This window comes from Octopus bimaculoides, chromosome 12, assembly GCF_046866305.1.
Source record: "Octopus bimaculoides isolate indiv1 chromosome 12, ASM4686630v1, whole genome shotgun sequence".
Classification (NCBI taxonomy): Eukaryota; Metazoa; Mollusca; class Cephalopoda; order Octopoda; family Octopodidae; genus Octopus; species Octopus bimaculoides.
In genome coordinates this window covers 68,270,212-68,284,170 of record NC_142939.1, presented here as the reverse complement: position 1 = coordinate 68,284,170, position 13,959 = coordinate 68,270,212, and the positions used below count along the sequence as shown (strand labels likewise).

Here is a 13,959-nt window from a genome sequence, read left to right as displayed (position 1 = left end):
TTATGATTTCTCTTATTTGTCGTTATTTCTGATGCAGATAATGATTTTTCTTCTCCACGTACAACACAACGTTTGAAACCCGGTATCGAAGCACCGATATTGTCTTCTGCATTTCATAAACTTCTACCTATTCAGTTGTTATATAGAGCATGTCGATATTACACTACAGGTGCTTTGCAGTATGCAATTTAAGCAACAGTCTAGTCCTTCTAATTCCGGTAGATGTGGTTTTCTCCCCACTTTAGACAAGCTGTATGGATTCACCGCTTTAATAACATTCCCTTCATTTAGTTTTGTTTCGAGCACATTCCTAATCCTTCTCTTATTTACTTTTATTTTACCACTCTGCAACATCCTTAGGTCCTTGCATACTTCATTTTATCTATCAGTGATCATATGATACCTTTTTGTATTATATTTATACCATCATATTTAATCTTTCAGCCTTTCTTCAGTATTAAAGCTATACACTCCTTCAGCCCAAACTGCATGCCGATATCCTTGCAAAATAATCTTATAGGTTGCACAAGAGAATCCAGGTCTTTAAGATTTTTGGTGAATATTTTGAGGTCATCCGAATATAGCAGATGGATTTCTCCTGCTTTACACATGTCGTTGATTGTCTTAGAATGCTTGTCAGCTAATGAACGCAATGTCGAAAGCAAAATTGAACGACCTAGTTTCTAATATGATTGTTGTTGTCGTTGTCGTCCTTATCATCATCATCATCAACTTATTGCTGTCGTTGTTGGTGGTGGGTGAGATTTTGTTATTATTGATCACCTGATATTTATCATAAATATTTTAATCATAATGTTCATTATCAATAACGTTATACTTCCCCAAACCAACAATAGACCCAGGAAACTATATTTTTGCATTCCAGCAATTCTTCCAAAAGTATTAAAAACAAGACAATTTTATTTTCGCAATTATTTCTTCCAATGTAGCCAGAGTTTCCAGATATCCGATATTTTACGTGCTACAAGTGATATTTCTAATTAGCCATTATCATTAAGCCCAAGAGTATTAAATTTTATAATGTGATAACTTTGCGATTAAAAAATAAAAACCATTAACGCATTCTGTCATATTATTTTGTAAATCAATGTTAAATGTCAACCGATCACTTTATCTGTAATAAAATGCTGTCACTTGAGATTCAATAACAGCTACTTCCACACCGTTAGTTATATATGATTAATATTTCATAGATACCAATCCATACTTAGCAGGCCTGTTGATGTAGTCGTGATAACCGTTCAGTTTCGTAATGTAACACAGACATTTTAAAGATAATAGATTTATAGTTTAATGTGGAGATAGTGAGATACAGATTCAAATATGATTAGATAAATGAGTAAGTATGTAAAAGGAGATTGACATTTCACAAGTAAATTTCTCTCTTATTCATTTACTCACGCAGTAAGTTTAATAAATGAGAAGATACTAGTAAAATACGAACCGGAAGCAAGAATTCTACAGAAATACTGGAGAACAATTTATGAGGAAAGCTGCTAGGGGAATCATTGTCAGTTTAAAAGCATTTACGCTACTAAAAATTTATTTTCTTCTAAATATCTTTTCGAGTTTTACAACGTATGCTCAAAACACGTACGCAAACACATACACGCACACACACGTACACACATACTCAAACACACATACACATACACACACACACACATGCGTGTGTGCATGTGTATGTGTATTATGGAGCTCTAATTGCAATCCTCATGCATACAGACCGTCTCTCTAATATTGTAGTCTATTTCATGAGTTAGCATCTCATATTCTTTAGTGGAGAATTCTTTATCATATATTGCCGTGGAACATTAATATTTAGACATCCATTTTCGCACCAAAATTTAAAGGCTGATGATCTGTTATATATAACTGGAGAACTATATAAAGATAGCTTTCTTTTATCGTGACAGTTGGAATCTTCTGGCACTGCTAACCATTAAATAAATTATATAAAAAGTCTACGAGAGAAAATGACCACGAGCCGCTAAAACATGTGTGTCACTGTTAAGTATGAAACTTATTAATAACATCGGTAATTTATAACATGCATTGCATAAATTATGAATAACTAGTACCAAGAAAAAGTGAAATATGTTGCAGTACTAATATTGCATGTAACAAAAGAGTAATTCTCGAAGAAATATTGCTAAAAAATCATTGAAAGAATGGAAAATATTTTATGTTTCAGAGCAACGTATAAATAACCCGAACCAACTCAAACCAAGACTGAAATTGAATGCTGCCGAGCTGGAAGGCATAAAAAATCAATATATTCCCAGCTGCATCTGGTGTTAATATGCTGTGAATTTAGCAGAGATTATGAGAATATTAGCAGGATTATAATCCTTGCTAATCATTCGAACGAATGAGCAAATGATCTTTATGACGACGGCGAGGATAAATATCAACAATTAAATTTAAGTCTTTTTTTTCTTCTTTTGTCCATTAAAACCAAATTCTTCTCTTAAATGATTTTCGATTTAAGCCACATTACTGTTTGTATGTTTTGGTTTAGCATTTAACAAACAAAACTTGCTGACATGATGTTTTAACGGAAACTATATATAATGTTCGGAATTCAATCAACACGAAGTGCATTGACCAGCTGGATAAACTGACGGATTTTCTCTCTCAATTCAATTGCCATTATTTGACTTCTAATGAAAATTATATAAGGCAAGGTTAAATTTATAAACATGGTAAACAAATATAATACGGGAAAGAAATATTGCGATTAAATTATAATGATAAGGTATTTAGAAATAGATTTTCTAAAAGAAATGCAACCAATATGTAAGATTCATTAGAGAAAAATCATTGACCTAACTAATATAACACTGGTAAAATGCTGGAATTCGGAATAGACTATAATTCAAAACTTAAAGAATTCTAATAAAATTCTCGAAAACTTAACGTTTATTCACCCTCTCTAACAATTCTGCATGTGCAAACATTGTTGTACACAGACAAAAACGCACACATACATGCAAAAACACACACACACATACATACACGCACAAGCACACACGCACAAACATACACGCACACATACACGCACAAACATACTCACACGCATACACGCCAAAACATACACGCACACATACATGTAAAAACACACACAAACATACACGCAAAAGCACACACACACGCATAAACGTACAAACATACACACACAGAGACGCACACATGGTGCGTGTTCGTGTGAATATATGAGTGATGGTATTAGTCTGCCGAGGAAGAGTTTTCCATGTCGCTGTTCAGGTAACGAATATACTGGATATAGAATCATATAATATGGCACTGATATTAAGCGAATGGCAACTCTTGATTGTTTTCAGACGCACAAAAGCACATTTGTGTGTCACTGTAAAAAAAAAAAAGACATAATCACTCACATTTAGATCAACATGCACAAACATTCATTCATACAAAATGTTATTGTATTCATTCTGAACTTGAATAAGAGTTAGTTTCTATATATATTAGCGGAATTGTATATTGATCTGATTGTAACTATTTGTGTAAGGAGTGGGTACACACACGCGCGCGCACACATACACACGCACGGGCATGCACACACACACACAAACACACACACACACACACACATATATATATATATATATATATATATATATATATATATATATATATATACATATATATATAGGGATGATATATAGACTTGTAACTATGCATAATTACGGACTAGTAACTAAAGATGCCCTTAACAGAGATAGCTTCATGCTAATAGCTGTAACCGTGTATATACACATTCATGAATTTATGAATGGAAAACACAGCATATATATATATATATATATATATATATATATATATATATGTATATATATATATATATATATATATATATATATATATATATATATATATATATATATATATATATATATATATATATATATACGTGCATAAATACAAACATAGTCGCATACACCACGCACTCATACGTGTATTCGTACGTAAAGGGAGTGAAGTGGTGCGGTCGCTATGCCCGCCTACGTGTATAAATGAGTCGCTCAGCTTCATCTCAGACCAATAACAAAGAAATGAAAAAATAAGAAAGAATGCCTTTTCGATGATCGTCTGCTGGAAAGCAAGAAATAGATTAACGATTTATGACTGCTACGTTCAGTAATCCATTTGCAGAGTAGAGATTATCTCTGAATTACGAACACAAATCATTTTGCATCAGTTTATGTAAAAAACATTCGAATACCAGAGGTAGAGTAATATGCTTTATTAAATGGCAGCAAAAAAAAAAAAAAAAAAATAAAAACAAAACTATCCGACGAACGGGAACGTGAAACTCAATTTAACAGTTATTGTGATATTTTTTCTGTTTCTTAATAATATGTGTGTGTGTGTGTGTGTGTGTGTGTGTGTGTGTATAGGAAAGACTTGTGTATGCGTGTCTGGGTGCGGGTGTATATGTGTGGTGTGTATGTGTGCGTGGCATTTATTGCCTTTGGGGATAAGGACGAACTTGGTAACGTAATTCTCAATAATTGATCCAAGAAAAACATTTCAATAAGGGTTACGAAAATGAGAAAAAAAAAGCGAATTCTATCTTAGTATTTGCATATCTCTGGAAACAGGGAAAATGTTATCAACAAACGAAGAAATATATTCCCCAGATTACGTCATAGAGTTGTTCAATCGTTGCTCTAATGATTTATTCTAAAAGCACTTAATCATATAAACGACATAAAGCATAAAGCAGTTAATCGTAAACTTAGCAAATATTGAGTTTGCGAATGAAATTATTTCCTCCTTCTGACACATTTTTGTAAAACAATAAAAGACTGATCATGGATTTGTCTTATGCCAATGCTGTCAACATGATAGATTTGCGCAGTATCGACCGAAAATATTTTTTAAAGTTGCATAAAAAAGCGCTGGCGTTGCCCATTAATATAACATTTTAAAAGAGACTTTGTGGGACGTTTGCCATTCCAAGCTTTTCTTTTTCATGCGGACATTGCAATTATATGCTAATGCCTCACTTCTCGTAATGTTCAGGAATATTCATCTGTCAGATATATACATAAAACGTATTTATATACGTAGATTTCTTAATCTATTGTGATTATATATATGTACGTAGGTATAGATACATTTCTTTTATTAGCCACACAGGGCTCAACGAAGATGGGACAAATACAATGTAGAGCTTTTCTTTTTGGGAGGGGGAAGGAAGGAAAAAAAAAAAAAAAAAAAAAAAAAAAAGGTATAGATAGATAGATAGTTAGATAGATAGATAGAAAGATAGATAGATAGATGGATGGATGGATGGATATAAAATAGATACATACATACATACATACACACATACATACATACATACATACATACATACATACATACATACATAAATTCATGCATGCATACATTCATGCATGCATACATACATACATACATGCAGGCAGGCAGGCATACATACAAAAGAATGATACTGAACACACTTGGTACTGCATACCTGTATTTTTCAATAATAGTTTGACCTGGCTTCAGGAAACTTAAAGTTCCGTGTTCTAGTAGAATGAACGTAGCTCCTCTGGTATTTGGAGATCAAGTAACAAAAAAATGAGAAAAAAATCAAGTTGGCTTTTGTATCTCAGGCCTCTATTGTCAGCTCAGATCACGCGGTGTTATTAGTTTGGAAGCGACATCAGATCTTCGTTCGGAGGTCCACGTGATGCTGCGGTATATTTGGTGACATCAACTTGTTGGATTTGCTGCTATAGACGATAAAGCAGAATGATGTGGTGGGTTAGTGCACGACTAACATTTTAGCGGTGACATATTTTCCGTGAGAGTAACAGATTTGCTGTTACTGGATTAGAATTTAGCAATGTTAGATTGGATTGTCAACATGAAAGGTGAAGTAGTCTGCAGGTCCGGCAGGGTTTAAGTGTATAGAACACAAATACCTAAGATGGTGTATCTACATTGTTGTTTGCCAGTGATTTGAAGTTTATTAACTGGTCATACCTCTCGTGGCAACAGTAAGATAGTTCATTCTTCTTGTTGATGGATCCTGCTGATTGGTGGGTTATGTGCAATATGTCGTCGAGGCAGAGATGGCAATTATGACCTCCAGTTAAGTAAGTAGGAGCTCTGTCATTGATGCTACATTCCATGTCAAGGAAGTTGTTCCAGTGGTCACGGAGTCTCAAGATAAGATGCACCGGAAGGTGAGTTTTCCCTATCCATGAGTGAGGGCATATGTTATGTGTACCTTCCCTTAATGCCATTGGCTGATATGTTAGTGTAAGGGTGGCTCTATAGATCGCAACAGTTGAGAGGCGGAATCCTTTCAGTCAGCATTTGATACAAGTTCAGGAATTGCATGATATGGTAGGTATTGTAGGGTGTGAGGAGGTGTTAGCGACAATACTACAGCATCCAGACATGGCCGTTACGGTTGCCTACCAATATACTCGGGACTACGTGGACCTGAGATTAAAAATAAGATCTAATATTGCTTCCAAACCAATAGCATCACTCGGTCTGTGCTGACCAATAGACGCCTAAAATAACTTGCATGATGGGACCTCTAAAACTGCATAAAAACTATCATCGATAGTCAAAGAACTGCAGAAGAAAAGTAGGGCCATTGATAAAATAAAAGTGAATCCCAAAGTTCTCATTGCATTCGCAAAAAGGCATAAGGTTGCTCTATCATCTGTCGGATCTCTGATGATGAAGATGGCACTGTGCATAGTGATGCAGAAGACATGGTTGACATTATGCACAAACAATACTGCTCCACATTCAGCAATCCCAACATGGTTAATCCTGACAGCATCGGTGACAGTACACTTTATTCGATATATCATTTGACGCCTCGTATATCATAGCAGCTATTAACAAAATCACAAAAAATTCACCTGCAGGCCCCAACCGGTTCCCAACTAGAGTCCTGAAGATGTGATGCCATCAACTGGCACTCTTTTCTTTCAATGAAACCACTGGATGCTGGTCATGTTCCTGAAAATTTCGTATCACGGTCGGTTGTCCCAGTTTTCAAAAAGGGCAACTAATCAATGTCAGCGAATTACCAACCTATCTCATTTATCGTCAAATTATTTGAGTGAGTGGTGAGATCTCGAGTAGCTCATTTCCGGTGAAGAAACAACCTAATTATTTCCAATCAGCATGGTTTCTGTAGTGGCCGATTGTCTTGTTGTGAACAACAGATAGGGTTCAATAAAATAAAGCGTTAATCATGTTCTATGGACACGAATATGGCGCTTGAGTCCTGTTGGTGCCTTCAAAACTTTTGGCAAATGAAATAAGTTCAGGGATCAGTTTGCTTGAGTACATGTATATCATTTATTATGTGCTTTCTGGAATTGATGACAAGGCCTACTTTGCTTCGTACTACAAAACTACAATGACAAGTACACTTTCCATTTAGAGGAGCAGCATTTCTTGCTTGCACGAAGTTTGTGTTTGTATTGAGGAGAAGCAGGACTGACGCCAAATACATATTGTCATTATCCGTCATAAATTGAAAAGTGTTTCTTACAAATACCCGTAAATGAGTAGCAGAATATGTTGTACTACATTACTTAACCATAATGTATTCAAATATAAAAACTTTCTTGTATGAAGGTCAGATTTTTCAATTCATCAGGAACATGCGTTGTTATGATATAACAGAATGATAATCATTCCTGAAATTCGGCAAGATTAATGAAAAGAGCAATCAATTTTTCCATTCCCAAAAACCTTAAATATTTCCAGCCTCTAATTATATCATACAATGTATTTAACATTAGTCATATAATAGGGGATATTAAAGTTTCGTGCATACCGTTGTATTGAAAATAAAACTTTTTAAAACTATTTTGATTAAACTAAAATCATCATAATGATTTCGTTTCTCTAAGAACTAAGCATGTCTTTTATTAAAATTGTACTGTTAAGATCACATAAATAACAGACAAGTAACTCTCTTTTACTGAAAGAGGATGATGTAGAAATGAAAATTTCTTATTGTTCAGTAAAGTATTTATTGCTAGGACTTGTATTCTTAATATTGGTTAAAGTGGTTTGCAAAGCATGGCAGAATAAGAAATATTTTCTTATTCCAGCTGAAAGTTTTGAAATTAACGTCGTGTGTCCCGTAATATGATATCCTTTCATCTAACACCGAACAACCTTCTGAGAAGAGAGGATAAAGATGAACATAAAGATTTTCCGGAAGCCTTCGCAGTTTTCTCGATATTTTACTTTTATTTTCTTACAGCATGCTGATCAAAATTTTCTTCCAAATAAAAGCTAAATGATGTTTTTAAATCAGATTATCTACACATGCACACACGTAACATATATATATGAGCGTATATATATATATATATATATATATATATATATATATATATATATATATATATATATGTATGTATGTATGCATGCATGCATGTATGCATGCATGCATGTATGCATGCATGCATGTATGCATGTGTGTATGTATGTATGTATGCATGTATGTATGTATCAAATTGCTCAATGGAAAACTCTCACATACGTACAAACTATACATGTGTACATATATATATACTGAAAGAGAGAAAGAGTGAGATAGAGAGAGACAGATGTATAGATGGATAGCTGGGCAAATGCAGATATATATTTCAATATATATGTGTGTGTGTATGTATTTATATGTGTGTGCGTGTGTGTGTGTGTGTGTAAATGTATATACATACAGAGGGAGAGACAGCGATTAAAACAGTGAAAATGAAAGAGAGGGCGTACTTGTGACGTGTAGGTCTATCACATGTTGTTACAGATGTATGTGACAAACACGTAAATGCTAATTGCAGACCCCGATTAACAAATGAATAACGTTGAACAATATCCCAGTAAATGAGTGTCTATTTTCTTTTGTATATATATATATATATACACATACATGTACACACACACATATACACACACATATACATACACACACAAACATACATATTGTAGTGTAGAACATTACATAGAGGTACGTTTTTGCAGGTATCTAATACTGCCACCACAGTGTATGTATGGATATGTTTATGCATATATATATATATATGTGAGTGTGTGTTTGTTTGTGGGGGGGGGGTGTGTGTGTGTGTGTGTGTGTGTGTGTGTGTGTGTGTGTGTGTAATAATCTATCTGATATTTCAAAGCTGGATATCCTCTTAGTCGTTTAAGAGGTCTATTGATATAGATTTACCTAATGCGTTTGGCTCGTTTGCCTAAATAATTTACAATTTACACCGGAGCTCTGTGTTCTGAAGTTTATCAGGAACATGCTGTATAACTGCTGCAAACAGTTGAGAATCAAGTTCCCGACGTCAATAACAAGAAATTGGACATTCTATTTTAATACTCTTTTTGTGAGGACATGGAGTATATGCGTATCCCCCAGGATATGCAACGTGGTGTGTAAGCGATTAAATATAAATGCCTAGAATTTCTTATAGATTTCGGAACATGAATTGGAAATTCTGGTGTGACAAAGTGTAGTGTAACGATGTAGGAGTGTGTGTGTGTGAGTTAATCAGACTGATATTTGAGGAAAAACTACCGAAGTAGGAATGGCACACGTAATGTTAGCCAACGCCAAATGTATAGAAGCATATATTTAATTCATTTTATACAATAATGTAACAGAAACGATTAGTTTCGCGAGTGTACCTTTATCAAAACAAGTGCTAAAACATGTCTTAAAACCATTTAAAGGAAGCAAAAGCCATCACCAAAAGTTTAGATTTCACTGAAAAAAATAATTCTTTAAAAAGAAAAAATAAGTGGTTTTAGTATCAGACTAAGAATATATTTCTTTCAATTATCGACATAGGTGTATAGTCATATGCATGAAAATCATTCTCATTCAAGAAAACATGTATTCTATAGGTATTGTCAGGACCTATATATTTAATAGTCGTGAAAGTGGTGATTAAAACTTGAAAGAATTACAGTAGAGTAAGTTTTGATGTTAATGTGATGTTTCAAGTAATTTGATATCTATTTTATTGATCAACCTTTGAGGTAAGTTAATATAAGTTGAACATAAAGATTTTCATGCATTTACCTCTGGAGGCCTTTACAACTTTCTTGATGGATTGCTTTTCTTTTGTTACATAATTCTCATTAAAATGAATTCCGCATAATAGCTAAATAATGTTTCTAGACTGCATTAAAAATTTGTTTTCTTTTTTTAAGATACAAATATTATGTATATGTGTATGTATGTGTGTGTCTGGGCGCGTAACGTGTGGATAGTGATATGAATATTCATACAAACTCACATATACATATATGTGTGTGTGCGTGTGTATATAAATATATATATATGTGTGTATGTACATATATATGCATATATATATACACATGTATATATGTGTGTATGTATGTATGTATACACACACACATACACATATATGTATATATATATATATATATATATATATATATATATATATATATATATATATATATGGGTGAATGGATGGATGGATGTAAATGTGTTGTGATAGAAATATAGATATACATACAATAAACATGATAAAATTCCTTGATTGAAACTCACACTCATACCTTTTTGTGTGTGTGTATGTGTGTGTGGGCTAGCGACTCGGCACAAGTAACAAATATATTAGGAATATACTAATTATCGCAAATAGAATCTTGGACCAAGATACGCATTGTGTTCTTGAGCAAAATACTTCAGTTCGTGTTGCTCCAGTCCAGTAACCCAGCGACGGATTGCACTTCTGATCATGGTGAATGCTGCAAGTTTGTCTAGCCATTGGGTAGCATCTTTCGAATGCATGCTAAAACGATGGAAAAGTCTCAATGTGGCCAGCAATGTATAACAGCCGATAGTCAGATCAACCGCTCCTCCCAACCAGGTAAAATATTATTTTATGTAAAACCATTGGAATAATATTTCAAGTACACCATTCACAAAATTAATTTCCTTAAGATTATCGCTTTACCATGGCTATGGTCGTTCAAATGCATAAATATAACACTGTAATGTCTCAAACAGAAGACTTATTACGCAGAATATTTTAGCTAGCATATTTGGCACAAACATATAAATGTCAGCTAGATACACAATTATATGTAATTTGACTCCATTCAATCAATCATATTTCCAAATATGTTTCACACAATGTTCATAAAAACAGACAGAGGAAATAAGAAAGAAAAGTCAAACTGTTAAAAATGTCCTGTTTGCATAAGGGGAGAACAGAGCGAGACATATTTCATAATTGTGTATCCATTGAAACTAATAATTATTACCGGCAGAGTATGAATAATTATTTTCTAATATGTGGAAAAATTATTGAAGCGTAAAAAAAAAAGTCTTGCACTGTAGAAATGAAATTAAATCACAGGAGCATAAATGTCTGGAAATTGCTCCCCCTCTTACTAAAGTGTGTAATTATGTTTCTAGGATAAATAATATTTGGCACAATATTTAATTTCTCTCATTCAATTGTATGAATACAATCGCTCATCCAAGCACACACCAGAATATATATATATGTGTGTGTATGTGTGTGTGGGTGTGTGTGTGTGTGTGTGTGTGTGTGTGTGTATGAGTGTATGTATATATATATATATATATATATATGTTTGTATGTATTGATTAGGCATTCCACGAATAGAATGGTGTAGAATTCCATATATATAGACTTCAGAACGAAGCGGTAGTTAGGTTCAAAGCAGTAGTTATGTTCAAAGCGGTAGTCCAGTTCGAGGGTCCGATGAAGCTATGCGGTGCTTCTCAGACACTCAAATATGAGTCGACTGCATCTTATAGTAGAAACATCTGTAAGCTAATGAAGCTCATAAGATAATCATGTATTCCTTTGTCAACGCATTTGTATATGTGTATATATATATATATATATATATATATATTTGAGTAATTCTAGAATATCCTTATGCATTGAGCCTTGGTAAGTACAGACCAACCACTAATAGAATGAAAAATGCGGGCGCAGAGAGCTAGAATATTTTTATGTATTAATACTGTTAAGTACAGAATAAAAAGAATTTTTAAAAAAATTTAAACATTGCTACTGAAGTTAGAATTTCAAAGCTAAAAGACCCCTTTATACATTGGTTTATATTTACATAAAAGTTTAAATTAAAATACTGAAGAATCTATTTATTTTCAATTTTAGTTAAAGGTCTAATTTCCTGAATATACCACATTAAAAATTTGATATTACAAATTTATGCATTTCAAAATCATATAACAACATCTTAAGCAAAAGTGACAAAATATTATTACCTTGAAATCTTTTACAATTAGCTACAGAGTCATTTCCATATAATGCACCCATTTTCTTCATTAGATTTTAGTTTTTAAAATATTCTTCTGACTGTAAATAGAAAATACTTTGTTACCTGATAATGCAAACTTTAAAGATATTAATCCATTTGTTTCTTTAATTTTTTACTACTTTTTACTCTTTTGAACTACATGAGTTTAATTTTATAACATATTGTCTGAGATTTAAAATTTCGGAATAACGAGTTTTGATATGCAACTAAAATTAAAAGAATAATATAAAAATTAAATATAAGATAGAAATGTTTTAGCTTAATATAAAGACATTTTTTAGATAAAAATATTAACTTTCTTTTTTGTTAGAATTCCAATAAAAATCAAAAACTATAAAAAACTTGAAAGTGAACACTGTTGGATGAACAATTTCAGAATTATATTTAGCGATTATAAGACATTTACTTCGGATATTTTGATTTATTCAAAATCAAAGACCATACAATGTCTATTTCCATAAATAAGAGATACACTAAATTATTCCAAAAACAGAATTTACATCACTGAGAAGGGAAAAAGAAGTGATGCATTTCTGTTCTTTGGAGGACTCAGCTTGAAGACTAGATTCATTTCAGTTTCCTTTTTCTTCATTCTACAAAAATTCCTCTCAACACGGCACAGTACAAATTTTTTCTCTAGTAAAGGCTTGCATAATTTCAATTCATTGATGTTACTTATCAGAATATAATCTCCACAATAATCGCCGCTATATTTTGTATTTAATAATTGAAATACGCAGCAGGCTGTTTTCTTTGAGTGATGTTTTTCTCTTTATTTATAAATAGCCTTACTTTAATCTCTATTCCTCTTCACCTTTTTTCAGAATTGCAGAATATATTCTCTTGGAACATCTTCCGCTGTGAAAACATAAGAAGGCAGAAATATGTCCATTATGTTCGGAATTTGGATACAATATGCATTGAATATATGATCCAGCGTTTTCGATCAACTGAATTTATTCCACTGGATATAAGGTCATACGAGTGACCCAACATTATATCTGTACAGAATGACAAGGCAACAACTAACATGTCTTCTTCAACTTTTCCTCAAACGTCACAAATTATTGAAAAAAATTTATAATAAATAGACTTTAGAAATGAAATTCAAAATATCGATATACATTGTTGATAGTTTGGTATGTTTGTTTGTTTCTTTGTTTTGTCGTAAAATATTTAACCCAATTCTTCCATTTGATTTCATTGTGTTCTGCTGATCTTTACGAACAATAGTTTACTTTTCATTTAATGACAAAGTTGCATAACTTAGTGTAAAGATTTTCCGGCAATACATGCATTAGTACATGTGGCCATCCTATTATGTGCGTGTGTTATGACTAGACGCAATAATATATAAATCATTGAATTAAACTAAGTAGAGAAACATGGAGGATGCTTGAATTTAAGCTTCAAGTGATGGTTCTTCAAGACACTGTAACAGAGAGAAGTGGAAAAATGAAATGAGAATAACTAAATGAGAAGCTGATGTATATAATCGTTACTCGAATCTGTGTGAAATCGATTTTCATAGAGTCTGACCTGTATACATGTGCGAGT

The 13,959-nt window shown here is 32.9% G+C and overlaps 1 long non-coding RNA gene across 1 annotated transcript in view; it reads left to right on the top strand.

Moving 5' to 3' along the window:
• Positions 1-13,501, top strand: part of LOC149133139 (uncharacterized) — an 81,674-nt gene extending 68,173 nt beyond the window's left edge. The window contains exon 2 of the long non-coding RNA XR_016243900.1: positions 13,227-13,501. This is a non-coding gene — a long non-coding RNA (uncharacterized LOC149133139). The remainder of the gene's footprint in view (positions 1-13,226) is intronic.
• Positions 13,502-13,959: the final 458 nt, after the last annotated feature.